General features: G+C 48.1%; 1 protein-coding gene and 1 long non-coding RNA gene across 4 annotated transcripts in view; one reads left to right on the top strand and one right to left on the bottom strand.

Annotated features, from left to right (window-relative positions):
• Positions 1-15,408, top strand: part of LOC119965041 (serine/threonine-protein kinase 32A-like) — a 416,342-nt gene that overhangs the window by 194,688 nt on the left and 206,246 nt on the right. The gene's annotated exons all lie outside the window — the stretch shown is intronic.
• Positions 1,011-13,999, bottom strand: LOC119965042. The gene is made up of 2 exons (XR_005460422.1): positions 13,856-13,999; positions 1,011-1,479 (listed from the first exon to the last, which is right to left on the bottom strand). It is a non-coding gene; the product is annotated as an uncharacterized LOC119965042 (long non-coding RNA).

Genomic DNA, 15,408 nt, shown 5'->3' with positions numbered 1-15,408 from the left:
CCATGTGGAAGAGCGAGGGTTAAAACTGCTCGACAGGCAGCAGAAATGGCAGATGATTTTTAATTTATTTATAAATCAAAGTTCGGTTTGCGACATCAGTTTTAATGTAGAAACCGGGGAAATGAGAAATCCACAGCTGGTCGAGGCAAAGGATGTCTAATTGGAGATATCAAAGAGATTTTGCCTCGGGTTAAAAACAAAACCTGAGTGTGGAAGAGAGATAAGACAACTTAAATGTTTTCATTGTAATAAAATTGAACAAACAAAGTTGCAGCATTGGTGGCTTAAGAAAAGTATTCGGAAGACGTAATCTTTAAAACAGAATAAGTCTGTGTGGTTTATTAAAGGGGCCAAAGAAACCATGGTTGCAGCTGAAGAGGTGCAAATGAGTGTACAGCTGGTTCAGGGGTTGGTTCATAAGAAGATATCAGATCATTGTAAAGATTTTATTTGCAAGGGTACGGTTTACTCATGTGTACAAGGTGGAGTAGGTAAGGAGGTTAAGAACTTAAGGGATAGAGGAGCAAGTCAGTCTTTAATGGTTGTACATATTGTATTTAAGATTTGTTACAGTAAATTAAAAAAACCTGTGTTAAGGTATATATTTGTTGCTGTAATGTTATTAAAGAACCTAGGTTAAGGTACCCCAGGTTTACTAATGATGTAACTAAGGAGTCATAAAAGGTGAAGTAATGGTTGATGTTAATCTTTTTTTGTTTATGGAGTAATGGCTAATGGGATATTGTTTTGATTGCTGGAGATCCCTGGAGAGTAGATAACTTATGAGGCATTGCATCTAGTCCTAGATAAGCAGGTGGTGGGGTATCTTAGTGGGACACAGATGATGTAATTAATTAGAGGAGCCAGGTCTGTCTGTAGTTTTGTAGTCTGTTGTAAGATTTTAAGTTAAACAACAGTTTGCTATGGGATTTAAGTCTGACATGACAGAGGGATGTTTAGGTTGTTGCTGAAAAGAGTCTCTCTTCAAAGGTATGCACAGTAAGCAGATAACCTGTTTTGTTAACTTTATTTATAAATGGCATTTGAATTGCATTGAGTTGCTTCAGAGGTGTAGATAGTAAGTTCAAGTCTTTTGTTTGATTTAAGAACTGTTTAACCATCTATTGTAAAGCTATTTCTTTGATGTTCATGTGGTTAATTCTGTGTTTAATTTAAAATTTGTTTTAACATACAACAGACCTATTGGTCAGAGTAATCACACCTCGGTCAAGTATCCTTTCCTTACATTTTTACAACTTGAAAAATTGTTTGGGGTTCTCCTCCGGTACCCTAACAAAAGTTGGGGTCTGGTCCGATATCCTAACGTTGTAAACTGCAGCCCAAAGCCAGCGATCATCTCAGCCACGCTGTCTGATGTGATCTGAACTTTGAAAATCAGGAGAACTATTTCCATGTGTCCTTGTACAGATGTATCGAACTCCACTCCTTGGCTAGTAAATTTACAATGGGCAAAGCATCCTGAAAAAGATAAGTGGAGGTTCTGTCAATGCACAAATCAGTCCACACATTCAAGATAAGAAGATATACATGATGACAGTGAATCACCAGCGCTCTCTGGTCAACCTGTGTTGTTCCACTGTTCGTTTCACACAAAAGGGAATCTCGCCTTTAGCCTTCCCATTATTTTTAAGAACATGTTGGATTTTTACTCATTAAACTCGGAAAGTTAAGGCTCATTGTTGAATATTGTAACTATCTTTTAAACACGTGATAATTGTTAATTCAATGCCAATCAACCACTGGCTCAGAGAAAGGACAATTAAACTGTCGAGTCTCATCACTGCATGGAATATATTTTTGGAGGTTTTGTAAAGGTCAGATTGTAATTTTGAATTTTTGTCTTATTATTTTCCTTTCTATCTCTTTTTCTATTCTGTCTTAATCAATGTTTCTTTCTCTCTCTTTCTGTATCTGCTTTGATATAAATTCACCTTCCTTCTCCATCATTCCACTCTTTCTCTTTTGAACCTTAAATCCGATATGTCTTCTTTTGTCTTCACAGTAATACACTGTGTTTAGCAATGCTGCGGATATTAAAATTGCCCACAGCAGACATATCTACACAAGAAAGAGAAAAACGTAATGATGAAGAATATTAATCAAATTGTAGAATAGTTACGGAACCATTCAGGCCATCGAGCGCTTGTTAGGTTTCTGCAGGAGCAATTTAGCTTGGCCCATCCCCCACTGTCTCCCCATATAATTTGTCTCTCACACTCCAGATGCTAATTGAATTGACCTTTGCCAGCCATGATTGAGGCTGCCTCCGCCACCCTCTCAGGCTGTGTATTCCAGATTGCTATGACGTCTTGAGTAAAAAGCAATTTCCCTGTGGTGCCTTTAGTTCTTTTGTAAATCACTTTATATCAGTGTACTCTGGTTCCTGTCAGTGGGAACAGTTTATCTCTATCTACCCTGTGTGAGGATCCTGAATGATTTTGATTTTGAACACGCCTATCAAATCTCCTCTCGCTATGTCATGGCAACCTTGGTCTGACCCAGACAGGCTGAAGTCTCACCATTGACCCAGTGGATCCTGACCCTTGCGGGTGAAGTTAGGAGCCACATTCGGGCCATGCAACTTGTGTATTTGCATTGTTAGCAGTTGCATTAGGGGCTGTGCAATTGCAGTCATGAAGCCTGGGCTAAAGGGATGTGGGGACATCAATCCCTAAACGGAGTCTTTGGCCCCATAAACTCTCTATTGAGCTCCTCAGTGCAAGAAATGGGACTGAGTGAGGCCTCGGGGAGAGTTCCCCACTAAGGCCCCGAATTGCAACAGAGTCCCGATAGATGGCATGGTGTTCCTCAGCGCTGTAAGCACCGGGAAGCACCCGACTAAACTTGTCACAAGATTCTGTTCCAATTTGGTTAGGTCGTGCCCAGTATCTCCAGGGTAGATTTTTTTTTAAGGCAAATGTCATCCTTCGCTGTGTATGTTTTCCTGGCGATAAATCACAGGTGGTTTCTTTCGCAGGGACAGCTGTGAAAAAGGAGAATTTTAAATAACTCAATATTAACTGATTGAAATCTAATCCCCTGCTAAAATGTCCAGGATGTAGGGATGACTGATTCAAACTGCCGCAATTGGCAGTTTGATGAATTGGTGAACCAAAAGGCACCATAATCGCCTGGAATGTCTATTGGTGAGGAGGGTTGGGGTCTCTAGCGGGAGAGCTGCGAGTTTTTCCTGGGAATTTGACCTCTCTCCCACCAGGTTTACAGTGTGAGACCAGGTGAATCCAACATCAGCAGGGCTCTGTGTGCATCAACTTAATTCATTTTTTAAAAAAGTTTTTTTATTCAAGGCTTTTTGCATATATAAACAAAATATCAGAAGGCCAAAAGCATCAACACAAACCAATAACCACAAATCCCCAATGTCCCCCTATGTTTGCACTGAGTGCTGAATTTGGGTGCATTTGAGTGCTGTAGTGAGAGTTCCGTGACTCAGGGATAATAAGAGTTCATGTTTATCTAAAGTCTAATCTTTTATTTAGTTAATTAACTTAAAAGTTGCTGTTTGGTTTCGAAGAAGGTGAATTTTCAATCAGCTTTAAACAAAGGTTTGACTTGTAGCTACTTGCAGCTGGAGCTTGTTAATTAGTTAATTGGATTAGGCCAATTTTCAGAGGCTAGATCCGCAGTGTAAAAGTGAGCCAGATACAGTGCTGAATTTGGGTGCATTTGAGTGCTATGGTGAGAGTTTGGTGACTGAGGGAGTGCTGAATTTGGGTGCATTTGAGTGCTATGGTGAGAGTTTGGTGACTGAGGGAATTAGGTGAGGAGGGAGTAAGGTGCTCCTTTCATTTCATTTCCTCATAGAGCGTGAAGGTAGCCGGGGGTTTACAGAGAGTGCAGCTGACTGGGAGCAGAGTCGGAGGGCGGAGTTCCAGTTGGTCCTCAGTGCAGCTGTATTCTGTAAGGTAAGAGGGGGTGGAGGCTAGGGCAGTTGTATGCTCCTCCTGTAGGATGTGGGTGGTATCCCTCAAAAAATTCCAGCTCCTCAGAGACTGTGTTAGGGAACTGGAGCTGGAGCTCGATGAACTTTGGATCATCGGGAGGCAGAGGGGGTTATAGAGAAGAGTTACAAGGAGGTAACCATACCCAAGGTACAGGACAAAGAGTAACTGGGTTACAGTCAGGGGAAAGAAAACGAATAGGCAGACAGTGCAGGGATCCCTTGTGGCCGTTCCCCTTCAAAACAAGTATACCGTTTTGGATGCTGCTGGGGGGGATGACCTACCGGGGGAAGGCCCTAGCGGCCAGGTCTCTGGCACTGAGTCTGGCTCTGGGGTTCAGAAGGGAAGGGGGGAGAATAGAAAAGCAATAGTGATAGGAGACTCAATGGTTAGGGGAATAGATAGGCGATTCTGTGGTCGCGAGCGAGACTCCCGGAAGGTATGTTGCCTCCCGGGTGCCTGGGCCAGGGATGTCTCGGATCGTGTCTTCAGGATTCTTAAGGGGGAGGGTGAGCTGCCAGAAGTCGTGGTGCACATTGGTACCAACGACGTAGGTAGGAAAAAGGGTGTGGATGTAATAAACGAGTTTAGGGAGTTAGGCTGGAAGTTAAAGGCCAGGACATACAGAGTTGTCATCTCTGCTTTGTTGCCGGTGCCACGTGATAGCGAGGCTAGGAATAGGGAGAGAGTGCAGTTGAACACGTGGCTGCAGGAAGGTGTAGGAGGGAGGACTTCAGGTATTTGGATAATTGGAGCGCATTCTGGGGAAGGTGGGACCTGTACAAGCAGGACGGGTTGCGTCAGAACCAGAGGGGCACCAATATCCTGGGGGGGAGGTTTTCTAGTACTCTTCAGGAGAGTTTAAACTAATTTGGCAGAGGAATGGGATCTGGATTTGTAGTCCAGCAACTAAGGTAGCTGATGTTCAGGACGTCAAAGTGTGTAGTGATGCAGTGGGGAAGGTAACACTGACAAAGGAGAGTACTTGCAGGCAAGGAGATGGGTTGAAGTGTGTATACTTCAATGCAAGAAGCATCAGGAATAAGATGGGTGAACGTAAGGCATGGATCGGTACTTGGGACTACAATGTGGTGGCCATCACAGAAACTTGGATAGCAGAGGGTCAAAAATGGTTGTTGGAGGTTCCTGGTTATAGATGTTTCAATAAGATAAGGGACGGTGGTAAAAGAGGTTGGGGGGATTGCAATGTTTTTTTTTATAAATGTTTTTATTCAGTTTTCGTATTTTGAACAAATTACAAATTGTTAGGAGAGAGAAACAAAAAAAAAAACAAACAAAAACAAACACGCAAAAATTAACATACATATTTACAGGTAAGCATCTTCGTAGTAGTAACTGCGCCCCCCCCCCCCCCCCCCCCCAACATGTTTATTTAGCTTGGTTTTGGGCCTTAGCTAGCCATCGAACCCCCGTAACGAACCTGTAGCCCCCCCCCCCTCCCGCTACCTTCCCCCGACTATTCTTCCTCTTGTACATTGGCCACAAATAGGTCCCGGAACAGTTGCATGAATGGCTCCCACGTTCTGTGGAAGCCGTCGTCCGACCCTCGGATGGCAAATTTGATTTTCTCCATTTGGAGAGATTCCGAGAGGTCGGACAGCCAGTCCGCAGCTCTGGGCGGTGCTGCTGACCGCCAGCCAAACAGGATTCTACGGCGGGCAATCAGGGAGGCAAAGGCAAGGGCGTCCGCCCTCCTCCCCAGGAATAGATCTGGCTGTTCTGAAACCCCGAAGACCGCCACTATCGGGCATGGCTCCACCCTCACTCCCACCACTTTGGACATAACCTCGAAGAAGGCTGTCCAGTACTCCACGAGTCTGGGGCAAGACCAGAACATGTGGGCGTGGTTGGCCGGGCCTCTTTGGCACCGTTCACATCTGTCTTCCACCTCCGGGAAGAACCTACTCATACGGGTTCTTGTTAGGTGGGCTCTATGTACCACTTTTAGTTGCGTCAGGCTGAGCCTTGCGCACGTGGAGGTGGAGTTGACCCTATGCAGTGCTTCGCTCCAGAGTCCCCACCCTATCTCCATCCCCAGGTCGTCCTCCCATTTTTTTCCTTGTTGCGTCCAGTACGGTGTCGTCCCTATCTACCAGTCGGTCATACATGTCACTACAGTTCCCTTTCTCTAGGATACTTGCGTCCAGTAGGTCTTCCAGTAGTGTCTGTCGTGGCGGTTGTGGGTACGTCCTTGTCTCCTTTCGTAGGAAGTTTTTGAGCTGCAGGTACCGTAGCTCGTTCCCCCCAGCTAGCTGAAATTTCTGTCAGTTCGTCCAGTGTTGCGATCCTGTCGTCCGTGTATAGGTCCCTGACTGTCAATGTTCCCCCGTCCTGCCTCCACCTTTTGAAGGTGGCGTCGGTCAGTGCTGGTTTGAACCTATGGTTGTTGCAGATGGGAGCCCTGTTCGACATTTTGGTCAGGCCAAGTTGCTGCCGCAGTTGGTTCCAGGATTGGAGGGTGGCTGTCACCACTGGGCTGCTGGAGTGTTTTTTGGGTGGGGATGGGAGTGCTGCCGTGGCGAGGGCCCGGAGGGAGGTTCCCATGCAGGAGGCCTCCTCCGCACGCACCCACTCAGCTTCTGGCTCCTGGATCCATCCCCTTACTCGCTCGGCTGTTGCTGCCCAGTGGTAGAATTGTAGATTCGGGAGGGCTAACCCTCCCCTGGTTTTTGTTTTTTGTAAGACCTTCTTTGGGATCCTAGCATTTTTACCCCCCCCATACGAACGCCATGATGAGTTTGTCCAGCGCTTTGAAAAAGGCCTTGGGGATGTAGATCGGAATGGATCTAAACAGGAAGAGGAACCTGGGCAGTACGTTCATTTTGATCGTCTGAACTCTCCCCGCGAGGGAGAGCGGGAGTGTGTTCCATCTTTGCAGGTCCTTTTAACTTCCTCCGTCAGGCTGGTGAGGTTCCATTTGTGGATCCCTTTCCAGTCATGGGCTATTTGGATCCCCAGGTAGCGGAATTTATGTCGGGCTTGTTTGAACGGCAGCCCCTTTAGTGCTGCTCCCCCGCCCCCCCCCCCCCCCCCCCCCCCCCCCTTGCGGGTGTAATGGGAAGATCTCACTTTTGCTCATGTTGAGTTTGTAGCCCGAGAAGGCTCCAAACTCTTTCAGGAGCGCGATGATTCCGTCCATGCTGCTTTGTGGGTCCGAGATATAGAGGAGCAGATCATCCGCATAGAGTGAGACTCTGTGCTCTCTACCTCCCCTTCGGATCCCCCTCCAATTTTTTGCTGCCCTGAGCGCGATTGCTAGCGGTTCAATTGGGGATTGCAATGTTAATTAATGATAGTATAACAGCTGCAGAAAAGCAGTTTGAGGAGAATCTGCCTACTGAGGTAAAATGGGTTGAAGTTAGAAATAGGAAAAGAGCAGTCACCTTGCTGGGAGTTTTGTATAGGCCCCCCAATAGCAGCAGAGATGCGGAGGAACAGATTGGGAAACAGATTTTGGAAAGGTGCTAAAGTCACAGGGTAGTAGTCATGGGTGATATCAACTTCCCAAATATTGAGTGGAAACTCTGTAGATCAAATAGTTTGGATGGGGTGGTGTTTGTGCAGTGTGTCCAGAAAGCTTTTCTGACACAGTATGTAGATTGTCCGACCAGAGGGGAGGCCATATTGGATTTGGTACTTGGTAATGAACCAGGGCAAGTGATAGAGTTGTTAGTGGGGAGGATTTTGGAGATAGTGACCACAATTCCGTGACTTTCACTTTAGTAATGGAGAGCAATAGGTGCGTGCAACAGGGCAAGGTTTACAATTGGGGGAAGGGTAAATATGATGCTGTCAGACAAGAACTGAAGTGCATAAGTTGGGAACATAGGCTGTCAGGGAAGGACACATTTGAAATGTGAAACGTGTTCAAGGAACAGATACTACGTGTCCTTGATATGTATGATGGTCGAGTGAGGGAGCCATGGTTGACACGAGAGGTTGAATGTCTTGTTAAGAGGAAGAAGAATACTTATGTAAGGCTGAGGCAACAAGGTTCAGACAGGGTGCTGGAGGGATACAAAGTAGCCAGGAGGGAACTGAAGAAAGGGATTAGGAGAGCTAAGAGAGGGCATGAAAAATCTTTGGCGGGTAGAATCAAGGAAAACCCCAAGGCCTTTTACACATATGTGAGAAATATGAGAATGACTAGAGCGATGGTAGATCCGATCAAGGGCAGTAGCGAGAGATTGTGTATTGAGTCTGAAGAGATAGGAGAGGTTTTGAACGAGCACTTTTCTTCAGTATTTACGAATGAAAGAGGCCATATTGTTGGAGAGGACAGTGTGAAACAGACTGGTAAGCTCTAGGAGATACTTGTTAGGAAGGAAGATGTGTTGGGCATTTTGAAAAAGTTGAGGATAGACAAGTCCCCCGGGCCTGATGGGCTATATCCAAGGATTCTATGGGAAGCAAGTGATGAAATTGCAGCACTGTTGGCAATTATTTTTTCGTCCTCACTGTCAATATGGGTGGTACCATGGGATTGGAGAGTGGCGAATATCGTGCCCCTGTTCAAAAAAGGGAATAGGGATAACCCTGGGAATTACAGGCCAGTTAGTCTTACTTCGGTGGTAGGCAAAGTAATGGAAAGGGTACTGAGTGATAGGATTTCTGAGCATCTGGAAAGACACTGCTTGATTAGGGATAGTCAGCACTGATTTGTGAGGGGTAGGTCTTGCCTCACAAGTCTTATTGAATTCTTAGACGAGGTGACCAAGCACGTGGATGAAGGTAAAGCAGTGGATGTAGTGTACATGGATTTTAGTAAGGCATTTGATAAGGTTCCCCATGGTAGGCTTATGGAGAAAGTAAGGAGGCATGGGATAGTGGGGAATTTGGCCAGTTGGATAACGAACTGGCTAACCAATAGAAGTCAGAGAGTGGTGGTGGATGGCAAATATTCAGCCTGGAGCCCAGTTACCAGTGGCGTACCACAGGGATCAGTTCTGGGTCCACTGCTGTTTGTGATTTTCATTAATTACTTGGATGAGGGAATTGAAGGGTGGGTCAGTAAATTTGCAGACGATACGAAGATTGGTGGAGTTGTGGATAATGAGGAGGGCTGTTGTCGGCTGCAAAGAAACATAGATAGGATGCCGAGCTGGGCTGAGAAGTGGCAGATGGAGTTTAACCCTGAAAAGTGTGAGGTTGTCCATTTTGGAAGGACAAATATGAATGCAGAATACAGGGTTAACAGTAGAGTTCTTGACAATGTGGAGGAGCAGAGAGATCTTGGGGTCTCTGTTCATAGATCTTTGAAAGTTGCCACTCAAGTGGATAGAGCTGTGAAGAAGGCCTATGGTGTGCTAGTGTTCATTGGCAGAGGGATTGAATTTAAGAGCCATGAGATGATGACGCAGCTGTACAAAACCATGGTACGGCCACATTTGAAGTACTGTGTGCAGTTCTGGTCGCCTCATTTTAGGAAGGATGTGGAAGCTTTGGAAAAGGTGCAAAGGAGATTTACCAGGATGTTGCCTGGAATGGAGAGTAGGTCATTCGAGGAAAGGTTGAGGGTGCTAAGCCTTTTCTCATTAGAACGGAGAAGGATGAGGGGCGACTTGATAGAGGTTTATAAGATGATATGGGGAATAGATTGAGTAGACAGTCAGAGACTTTTCCCCTGGGTGGAACAAACCATTACAAGGGGACATAAATTTAAGGTGAATGTTGGAAGATATAGGGGGGATGTCAGAGGTAGGTTCTTTACCCAGAGAGTAGTGGGGGCATGGAATGCACTGCCTGTGGAAGTAGTTGAGTCAAAACATTAGGGACCTTCAAGTGGCTATTGGATAGGTACATGGATTATGGTAGAATGAGGGGGTGTAGATTAATTTGTTCTTAATCTAGGACAAAAGTTCGGCAAAACATCGTGGGCCGAAAGGCCTGTTCTGTGCTGTATTTTTTTATATTCTATGTTCTGTACCAACAACCCACGACATCCCGTCTTCCCAATTATCCCCCGCTGACCCCTCAATCCTCTTTGAAGAAATCACTTCTGAGTGAACCCCTCTACCGACTCCCCCAAAGCAAACTTGACCTCCTCCAGCCGCAGGAATTCTGCCAGATCACTCGCCCACACCCCTACCTTCAGCAGCTCCAAGTCCTGCCAACGTAACAAAATCCGTCTCCGGGCTATCAGGGAGGCAAAGGCAAATATATCTCTCCCCATCTGGACTCCCGGATCTTATGACACACCAAATATCACCACCTCCGGACCCGGTGCCTCCCCACACCCAGAACCTCGGACACAACATCCGAGAACCCCTGCCAGAACCCCCTCAGTGTCGGACACACACAAAACATGTGGACGTGATTAGCGGGCCCCCCACACTCCATTCCTGTCTTCCACACCCAAAAAAAACCTGCTCATCCTCGCCACCATAATGTGGGTCGTATGCACCACCTTGAACTGGAGGAGGCTTAACCTTGCACACGATGAGGATGCGTTCACCGTCTGCAAGGCCTCTACCTCATCCTGGCCTGCATCTTCTCTCCCAGCTCCTCCTCCCACTTGCGCTTAATCTCCTTCACCGGAGCACCCTCCCTCTCCATCAAATCCTTGTAAATATCCAACATCTTTCCTGCCCCATCCTCCGACAACAATCTGTCCTGCGTCACCGGAGGCGGCAGCCCTGGGAAGGAGGGCACCTCTCACCTCACAAAATCCTTCACCTGCAGGTACCTCAAGTTGTTCTCCTTGGGCAACTAATATAATTCCTCCAACTCCTCCAGCCCTGCATGGTAGCATTGTGGATAGCACAATTGCATCACAGCTCCAGCGTCCCAGGTTCAATTCCGGTTTGGGTCACTGTCCGTGCGGAGTCTGCACATCCTCCCCGTGTCTGCGTGAGTTTCCTCCGGGTGCTCCGGTTTCCTCCCACAGTCCAAAGATGTGCAGGTTAGGTGGATTGGCCATGATAAATTGCCCTTAGTGCCCAAAATTGCCCTTAGTTTTGGGTGGGGTTACTGGGTTATGGGGATAGGGTGGAGGTGTTGACCTTGGTAGGGTGCTCTTTTCAAGAGCCGGTGCAGACTCGTTGGGTCGAATGGCCTCCTTCTGCACTGTAATTCTATGATAATCTATGAATGTGCCCCCTATAAACAAGTCCCTAAAGTACTCTATCCCCAACCCCCGGAAACCTATGGTTGTCGCACATCAGCTCCCACAACGACATGCCCCCCAACCCAAAATGCTGCCTGCATTGGTTCCACACCCATAACGCTGAAACCAACAACAGTGCCCTCAAACCTGTCCCCCTACATGATGCCGCCTCCATCCATTCCCAGACCAATAGGTCGTCCATAGGCCTCGATGACTTCGGATGCAACTGGTCCAAACTTGGATCTAGGAACATATTGAAATCACCCCCGTAATCAGCCGATTCCTGCCCAGGTCCGGGACCCTCCTTAATACACGCCTCATAAAGCCCAGGTCCTCCCAATTTGGGGCATAAACATTCACCAGGACTACCGCCATCCTCTCCAACCTCCCACATACCTGTCCCCGGATCGGTCGCAACAATACACCCCATCTAAAAAACCACTCTCTTATTAACGAACAGCACCAACCCCCTCGTCTTCATGTCTAACCCCGAGTGGAACATCTGCCCCACCCACCCCTTTCTCGGCTTCGTCTGATAACCCAACGTCGGGTGCGTCTCCTGCAAGAACACAATGGGCTGGATTCTCCGTCTCGCTGCGCCACATTTCTATTTCATCCCACCAGCGGGATGCTCCGTTATGCTGGCTGGTCAGTGGGGTTTCCCATTGTGGGGCAGCCCACGCTGTCGGGAAATCCCTGGGCTGCAGGCAAAATGGTGCATCCCGCCAGTGGAGAATCCAGCCCAATATCCACCTTTCAGACTCCTCAGATGTGCAAAAACACGTGATCTCTTAACCGGTCCATTCAACCCTCGTGCATTCCACATGACCAGCCTGGCTGGGGGGCTCCCCGCTCCCTTCTTCTGACGATCAACTATATCACCTGATGAAGGAGCTGCGCTCTGATAGCTAGTGATTCTAAACAAACCTGTTGGACTTTAACCAGGTGTTGTAAGACTTCTTACTGTTCCCATTCCAGTCCAATGCCGGCATCTCCACATCATCCTTTTTTAAGCCAGCTCCCGTGCCATGCACCCCTCCAGACCCGCCCTCAGATGTCCACCGCCATCTCTCCCTTTCCACTTACCCAACTGCGCCACACCAACCATGCCCATGTCAGCAACCCTCCCCTTCTCCCACCCCCCCACCCACAACAAAACAAACAAAAAACAACCCAATCCTCCCCACCCCTCCACGCCTTCCTCCTGGCAACCCCACACTTCACTCCCATTAACTAGTCCGCCGAGCTAGCATGGAGGCCCAATGCCTCTGACTTCCCCTCACCCTACCAGTCCACCCAACCACCAACAAAGAGAAACAAAAGCCACACTCAGCATCACCACTCCCCTGTCTTAACCTGCCCCAATTTACCCACCCAATGAGCCCCACAATCTACACAAAACTCCTCTCCAAAGTTGAATGTCCTCACACTCCTCCCAGTCCATGGGCTCTCATAAAGTTCATCGCCTCCTCTGGCGAGTCAAATAAAATTCCTGTTCTTGATGCATCGCCCACAAGCGAGCAGAGTACAAATCCCCAAACTTTACCCCCTTCTTGAAGAGGGCCGTCTTTATCTGGTTGTACCCGGCCCTCCGCTTAGCCAGAAAACGTTCCTGTTTCAACTGCTCTCCCTTTCTTGTGGCACTTCCCGTCTGCTGATCCATACATCAACACTCCGACACCATTTGCTCTCAAACACCACACCACTCACACCACGGCCATCACCAGAAGTCATCAGCTCCATTCATTATGCCAGGTCATAAAATGGCTGAAAGGTTTACACTATTGATTAATGGGCGCTGAAGTAAATAACCGCAATAATTCAAAACTTGTTTTGCGATAAAGGGCGGGATTTTCCAACCTCCCCGTGGGGTGTTTCCCAGCAGCAGAGGCGGTTTGTCATTGGCTGCCGGTGGGATATGCTGGTCCCGACGTGGCCTATGGCGTTTTGTATGGATCAGCCGCCACACCACTGGGGAATCTGCCAAGGGGGTTTCGGGTCGCCGACGGCGGGATAGGAAGATCGTGCCGGCGGGGAGAACAGAAATCCCACCCAGCATATATATTTATGTGTACATAACATACATACAAAAAGCTAAAAAAGAATTGGATTGAAATTAAAGTGTTGGTTTATATATTCCTTTCCTGCTGTAATTATCCTATTGATGTGGGATTGCCAGTATGTCATGAATAATGTCACCATGGTATACTGTTCTCCAGAGCTTCAGAAAGTCAGACTGTTAAATGAGCCCTCGACAGAATGTTGAGACAAATTGTTCTGTGGTAATGAGTGTATTCATTTCTAGTTTGCTGCCTTGCACCTGTTCACAGACTCAAAATAGATCTGTATAATATTCCAAAGCAGTCAGGGGAACACGAGAACTTGGTACTTCACTGTTCCTGGTAACAGCTGATCCCCACACCCACCCCTCCTAACCTGCTTGAACAGGAGATCTCTTTCCTTCAGGCTGCTGCTCTTTGGCTTTTAGTTGGTAATTATTGATGACTTGTGAAAATAAGCAGGTCTGACTTCAATTTATTCAAATTTGAAGTGAAAGGTTTGACTCCGATTGTGACTTTTTGTCTTCACAATAACATATTGCATTTAACAAATTGCGAATATTAAAATTTTACACAGCAGACCTAGACATATAAGGAAAAGGCAGAACAGAATGGGGCACAATAATTCACTGAATTGTAGAATGGTTACAGCGCAATGGGAGGCCAGTCAACACTAAAGCTCTTACCAGGCCTCTGCTAGCCAATTTAGCTCGTCCCCACTCTTCAGTCCTTTCCCTGTAGCCCTGTATAATTTTCTTTCTCTTCAGGTGCTTATCTAATTCCCGTTTCAAAGCTACAATTGAATCTGCCCCAGGCTGTGCGTTCCAGATCATAATGACTTACTGAGTAAAAACATATTTTCCTCATGTTGTCTCTCGTTGTTTTGTCAATCATTTTATATCTGTGTACTCTGGCTCTGAGCCCTATCGCCAATGGGAACAAAAACTGGCACAGCACCTGGACCGATTCCGTGACTATTGAGAGGCTAGCATAAAGCCACATGGAACGCAATTGATTCCGATTGACACTCAGGAGACTGTCAAGCTGCAGCCGCATATAACATATTTCACTCCCCACACACACCATCCCAGCCAAAAGGTGGCAGCGAGACGTGCGGCCGCACAATTCACTGACGCTGAGCTTGAGGCCCCCCCCCCCTTGCTACCGTGGAGGAGAGGCAGCCCACCCTGTACTGTGGCTGAGGAAGGGGGCTGCCAGCTGCTGTGCCTGTAGCAGAGTAGCGGGCCCTGGACGTGGTTGGCGGGCCTGAGGAAAGGGCAGTTGCCGAGTTGCAGATCATCCTCGAGCGAGGAAGTGAGACCCTGCTGAGTTCCAGTTCCCCATGACCTATGTGGCCCTGCCCGCCCCAACGCCACCTCATCCCACACCGCCCTCAGGAGCCTCTTCATTAAAGTGCCAACTGAGGTGAGTGTCTCCAGGATGGTGGAGGGTGTTGGAGATATCTGTGACAGGAAATCAGTGTCAACATTGTCCTCGAGCTCCGAGGTGTCCTGGGTTTCGGGCATATGGGTCAACTCTGTGTCAGAGTCATGGTTGCTCGGCTCCCAGGGTTCGGGCTGTGGCTGGGGAATCACCAGTGGGTCCTGCAAGACACAAGACCAGATGCATGATTAGACCTCGGGCGTGGGGGTAGGGGGGGTGGCAGGGGTCGTGTGAGGGTGGTGTGTGAGTGGGGGTGATGGTGTTGTGGGGGTGGTAGGAGGGTGGGGGTGAGGGTGGTGGTGTGGGGGTGATGATGGTGCTGTGGGGGTCAGGATGGTGTTGGGAAGGGCAGGTACACATAAGTCACGGGGAACCGCAACTCAGCAGGGTGTCATTACTTCGCACGAGGCCGAACTCCACCCCGGTGATCACTGTTACTTCCAACCCAGGGCCCGCACCCCCCTAACGTGGCAGGTTGGTATCTTGGAGGGGATTGCAGGTCCTGGGGGGGGGGGGGGGGGGGGGGGGGGATGCTGTGTTTGTCCCCCTGGCCAGTCCATGTCCCAGTCAGTGAACCTGGAGGCGATCAGAGTGTCCCGTGCACATTGGCCCTGGTGCACATGTTTTGCAGCCTCCCATGCCTGCCTAGGACCCATGTCCTGTCCATCCTCACCCTCCTCCACAACCTCCTCATCGGAGGAGACCTGGTGTTCATCCTCCTCCTCAAACACATCGCCCCTCTGCTGTGCGATGTTGAGGAGGACGCAGCAGACTGCCACGGTGCAGGCGATCCTTC

The sequence above is a fragment of the Scyliorhinus canicula genome, chromosome 4, assembly GCF_902713615.1.
Source record: "Scyliorhinus canicula chromosome 4, sScyCan1.1, whole genome shotgun sequence".
Lineage (NCBI taxonomy): Eukaryota > Metazoa > Chordata > Chondrichthyes > Carcharhiniformes > Scyliorhinidae > Scyliorhinus > Scyliorhinus canicula.
The sequence above is the reverse complement of the archived record's forward strand: the minus strand, read 5'-3'. Positions and strand labels throughout refer to the sequence as shown.